The following is a 6214-nucleotide window of genomic DNA, read 5'->3' on the forward strand; positions in this document are numbered from 1 at the left end:
TAATGTCTGAGTTGCAAAATATTGTTTAATGCTACGTGCCAAATGTATGTAGTTTAGCCAAGTGGTTTGTTATCAAAGGGAATGCCTGTTAATCCAGGACTAGCTTATGGTAAAGACACTCAATGGGTATTAGCCCAGTGAATTTTTTTTTTTTTTTTTGAGAGGGAGTCTTGGTCTGTTCCCAAAGCTGGAGGGTAGTGGTGCAATCGCGGCTCACTGCAACCACCACCTCCCAGGTTCAACCAATTCTCTGCCTCAGCCTTCCGAGTAGCTGGGATTACAGGTGCCCACCACCACGTCTGGCTAATTTTTGTATTTTTTCGTAGAGACAGGATTTCACCATCTTGACCAGGCTGGTCTTGAACTGTTAATCTTGTGATCCACCCATCTCAGCCTCCCAAAGAGCCCAGTAATTTTTAATTCTGTTGCTCTCTCTCTTTTTTTTCCTTTTTAAATCACCTCATTTATTATTGTTTGCCAACCTAATACTATTGAATGGCAATGAAGTGATACTTGATCAAATTTTAAGTCAAACATGGTGAAACCCTGTCTCTACTAAAAATAAAAATTAACTGGGTGTGGTGGTGGGCACCTGTAATCCCAGCTACTTGGGAGGCTGAGGTAGGAGCCGAGATCGTACCACTGCACTCCAGCCTGAGCAACAGAGCAAGTCTCTATCTCAAGAAAAAACAAAAAATTCTAAATCACATGTGTACTTTTTTTCCTTGAGAATTAGTTCAATTACTTAATATTTAAATTGCAACTGGAGAGAGGTGGGAGAAAGGGAAGTAAGAAGGGAGACAGAGAAACAGAAATATCCAAGACACAATATGTTTCTTGGAAATCTACTATAATTGAAGTTAACTCATTTCAGTTTCATACAGATCTGACACTAAAGTCATAGACTTTCAATTACATTTAACTTGCTAATTATATTCTTTAACGTAGGTAAATATAGAAGCAGGAGCATTTAATTTTTACAATTACTCATGGGCAGTTAGATATCCTTAGAACTGGTAATTACACCAGCAAATTATACTTATTGTGTAGAGCTACATAAATATGAATATATTCATAAATGCATATATTGAATGCATATAATACTGATGTTAAGTGTTTTATTTAAGCCAATCATGCCTCCAGTAAATTTTGGCAGCTCACAGATGGAGAAACATGAAGAGTTTTAAAAACTATATTTATATCTAATTTCTAGAGAGACATCAAATGGTGATTGCCTAAAAGAAAAAAAAAAAAAAAGAAGAAGAGAGCCTGCACAATTGCAAAGGCATAGAATTAAATAAAGCAACCAGTGAACATTATGTACAACCAATACTAAAAGTAGTAGGGATGAATGTCATGGGTGAAGGGTTCGAGGCTGTCCTGTGTGCTTCTCCTCTGCAATTTCATTCCGTCTTGTCGTTTTATCTAATACAGCACCTCCCATTTCTTACTGGAAAGCTTAATCCTCTTAGCTTATTTTTCTGACCAAACTGTGGGTTCCTCAAGAAATGAATCTCTCTGTGACTATTACTGGTCTTAACTACCTTGTATGGAAACGATTTGTTTATCTGACTGTATGTTCTACTTGCCTGTGGTCGTCCGGGAGGCTGAGAATACCTCTTACGCCTACTGGGCTCCTTTTCCCAGGAATCCAGCACATGTAACAAAATGCCAAGTGGAACTTCTCTTCGTGTCTCAGTTTGTCTAAAGAGCCAAAGCTGGAGACAGTGGGTGACAGGAAATCCTGAGTTATGAGGGCTGCTACACATGCTTCTTTAAGATTTAGTAAGAGTTGGGCGAACTGACTACCAACAGACATATGGTTTGGATAAGACTAGAAATTTTAAAAGTATGTGTATACCAAACCCATGTACCTATGTAAGAAACCTGCACATGCACCCCTGAAACTAAAATACAAGTTTGAAAAAAGTGATCCTAAAAGAAAGAAGAAAATGTAATGGTATTTTCTCACCTTAAGGTGAAGGAAAGAACCAGATGTTTCTCCACTGTCCCTCAGGCTAAATGAGGGCGGAAACCAGAAGAATCACTCATAAGCACTTGAGAATTTTCTTTCTTTTCTTCTTTTTTTTTAATGGCATCTAGCATTTTTGTTCCCACCCAGACTGTTGCTGAGATGTAGGCTGATCCTGTGCTATTACAGGAGCAGGCAGAGGATGGGATTGTTCTCCTGACAATTTGACATGTATATGTGGAGAGAATTGTGCCTGCTTTTTTATCTGGAAAAGGCAGAGCGGGATGGGGGTGCATATCTAATGTTGTCCTTTATAGCTGAAAAAGAAGAAAAAAGCTCTGCCATGGGGGAAGCCATTATTTTTATTTCTCAGAGGGAGGTGACCTAGTTACTAGTGACCAAGTGTTATTCAGAAAGGGAACTGGCCTTTGATTCTCCAGTGGCCCAAAGGGATCTTAGCAGATAAAAAAGCTGTGGACGTATTGTCTGGGGCAGAAACAGAAAGGGATCACTTGTCAGCCAGGGTCTATTACTTTGTCAGGAAAAGGTGCAATCCAGTCTTTGGAGGAAGGCTGGAGAAGAAAGTGCCTTGGAAAAATACCCCACTTGAACTTTAAGATCAAGGAACAGTATTTTAATACTCATCGTAGCACCCAGGACTTCATTCCTTTCTTGTAATCCCACTCTGAACATAGGGGAGCCTTGGCATTAAAAGACAAAGTCACACCAATGGGGAAAGAGCAATGGAAGAACTAGACAGTGCTAAATATTTTACTAAAAAGCATTTAGTTTTAAGTGCACATGCTGATGAATTTTGACAGTGTACACACCCATGTAATTACCACTCAACCAAAATACAATCATCTCTCGAAGTTTCCTTGAGATCTGTGTAAGATACTGCCTCCCACTTCCCATTCCCAGCCCTGAGCCATGACTGATTTGCTGTCACTATAGATTGGTCTTTTTTCAAATTTCAAACAAATATTATAGAGTGCTTAGTTCATTCAACATATTTTTGACATTATATATGTTGTTGAATTACCAGTAGTTTGTGCCTTTTGAATTCCGACCGGTATTCTATTGTATGGATATACCACAATTTGTCCCTTCACCTACTGATGAACATTTGGGTTGTTTCCAGCTTTTGGGTATTATGAATAGAGTTGTTATACACAATAAAGTCTTTGTGTAGTCATAAGTTTCTATTTTCGAGGTAAATACCTAGCAGTGGAATTTCTGTACTAGCTGGTAAGTGTGTTTAGCTTTATAAGAAACTAGAAAACTCTTTTCCAGTGGCACTATTTTGTACGAGAATGTATGTGAGTTTTAGTGGCTCTACATCCTTGCCAAAACTTGATATAGTGCTTCTAACTTTAGCTAATCTGGTAAGTGAATAGTGCCATCTCAGTGTTGGTTTGATTTGCAACCCGCTGTTGACTATTGATTTTGAGTATTTTTAATGTGCTTATTGCCATTAAGATATTTTCTTTTGAGAAATGTTAAAAGATTTTTGCATTAGGCTGTTTATCTTCTTATTGAATTGTAAGAAGTTTTTGTATATACTACATACAAATACTGGATACAAAAGTATAATAATACTTTGCATTATTGCAAATACAAAGAATTTGTACTCAGTATATATAAAATATTTGCAATATATGTATTGCAAATACAAAGCATTTATTTGAATAAACGTATTGCAAATACTTTCTCCAAGTATGGGGCTTATTTTTTGTGTTTTTAAACTGTGTGTTACAAAGAGAGAATATTTTCATTTTGTAAAGTCCAATTATTATATTTTCTCTTATGTTTTATGCTTTTGGAGTCCTGTTTAAGAAACCTATCCCAGAGTTGCAAAAATGTTCTTTTATGATTTCTTCCAGAACTTTTCTAGTTCTAGATTTTACAGTTAAATCTATGATCCCTTTAAAGTTAGTTTTTGTGTATGTCAAGAGATAAATGCCTGACTTTGCTTTTTTTCCAAATTAATATTTATATTGCTTCAACCACATTTGTTGAAAAGACTATCTTTTCCCTATCTGGGTACCTATGTCAAATATGAATTCATTATGTATAAATGCGTTTAATTCTGAACTATATATCTGTATGTTTATCCTTATATAGATACCAAAGTTATTGATTATTGTATTATGTAAGTTTGAAATCAGCTAATGCAAGTTCTTCAATTTTACTTTGCATTTGCAAAATTATTTGGCCATTTTAGGCCTTTTGCATTTCCATATACATTTTAAACTAAGTTCTTAATTTCTATTTGAAATCTGCTGGGACTTTAACTGGGATTGCATAAAATGTTTAGATCAATTTCGGAGAATTGACACCATGAGCATTCCAATTTGTTATCATGGAATATTTCCCATTTATTTGGGCTCTTAAATTTTTTTTTTTCACCAATCATTTTATCATTTTAATTTCATATCTCTTACACACATTTTTGTTAAATTGAACCCTAAGGATTTCATATTTTTGATGCTATTGTAAGCAGTATTAACTCTTTAAAGTTTAATTTCTAATATTTACTTGCTAGTGATAGAACTACAATTGATTTTTTAATATTGATCTTGTGTCCCATGATCTTACTAGTTCTGGTCAATTTTTGGAGATTATTTTAGAATTTTCTGCATCACCCATCATGTCATCACTGTATAGACATAGTATTCCTTCTTCCTTTGTAATCTCTATGGCTTACTTTTCCCCCTTTTTTTACCACTTTTCGTTGATAGAATGGCTGATACAATGTTGATTAGAAGTGGTAAAGGCAGAAATTAAATAGTACTCCTTCTATGATACTAAGTGTAGCTGTTTTGTAGATTCCCTTGACAAGTTGAGGAACTCCCTTCTTATTGCTAATTCTTCAGAATTTTTATTATAATTGGTGTTGAGTTTCCTCAAGTGTTTTTTTCTGTTCATACTGAGTAATCATAGTGCATTTGCTTTTTTAATCAGTTAATGTGTATTGCATTAATTGATTTTCTGCAATGTAAAACAAGCCTCCCATTCCCGGGATAAGTCCCATTTGTGCATGATGTATTATTTCTTTTGTCTATTGCTGAATTAAATTTGCTAATATTTTGTTAAGAATTTTGTGTATAAGAGATATTAATTTCTAGTTATCTTTTTTGAAATATGTTATGGTTGTAATGTCAGGATAATGTCAGCCTTATGAAATGAGTTGAAAAGTAATCTCTCTATGAAAGAGTTGTTTTAGGAATGATATTTTTTCTTCCTTATTAAATTTGAATTGATTAGAAAAATTATCTAGAACTAGAGTTTTCTCTGTGGGAAAGTTTTTTATTATGAATTCCATTTATTTAGTAGACACAGGAATACTCAGATTATCTTTTCCTTTAGTCTGTTTTGATAATTTGTATCTTTCAAGGAATTTGTTTGTGTAAACTATTTTTTAAAATTTATTTGCTTAATGTTACTTGTAATATTCTTTATTATCCTTTTGACATCTGAAGGATTTCCAGTAACTTTTCCTCTTTCGTTCTTGATATTGGCAGGTTGTTTCCTTCCTCTCTCTTGGTCTGTCTAGCTAGAATGTTCTCATTTTTGATGTTTACATTTGGTTTCAAATATTCCTCTTCCAGTTTTCTATTTCACTGACTTATGCTGTCACCCTTATCACATTTTTTTTTCATACTTTTTTGGGTTTAATTTACTCTAATTTTTTTTTTTTTTTTAGCGTCTTAAGGTGGAAGCTTAATCAGTTTTAATTGTATTTTCCTTTTCTAACATACATTTTAAATATGTGATTTTTCCTCTAAACACAGCTTTAGTTACACCCCATACTTTTGAGATGTTGTAATTTTTATTTTTTTAGTTCAAAATATTTTCTCATTTTCTTTATGATTTTTTCTTTTACCTATGTGTTCTTTAGAAACATATTGCCTAATTTCCAAATATCTTCCTGTTACTGATCATTCTACTACTGTTAACAGTTTAGTTTTACAGTTAGAGAATTTTATATCATTCTAATACTTTTGCATTTATTTAAGACTTATTTAATGGTTCAATATATGACTTATCTTGGTAATGTTGCTTGTGTACCCATAAACAATGTGCAGTCTGCTTGTGGTCTGTAAACGTTAACTAAGTCACGTTGGTTGATAATTTTTAAATCTTTTGTGTACATAACACATGTTCTAATTGTAATTTACCAACTCTTGAGAGGAGTGTTGAAATAACCATTTGTAGTTTTAAATTATCCATTTTGTTTTC

The sequence above is a fragment of the Aotus nancymaae genome, unplaced genomic scaffold, assembly GCF_030222135.1.
Source record: "Aotus nancymaae isolate 86718 unplaced genomic scaffold, 86718_ANA_hifiasm-v0.15.2.pri h1tg000011l, whole genome shotgun sequence".
Taxonomy (NCBI): Eukaryota; Metazoa; Chordata; class Mammalia; order Primates; family Aotidae; genus Aotus; species Aotus nancymaae.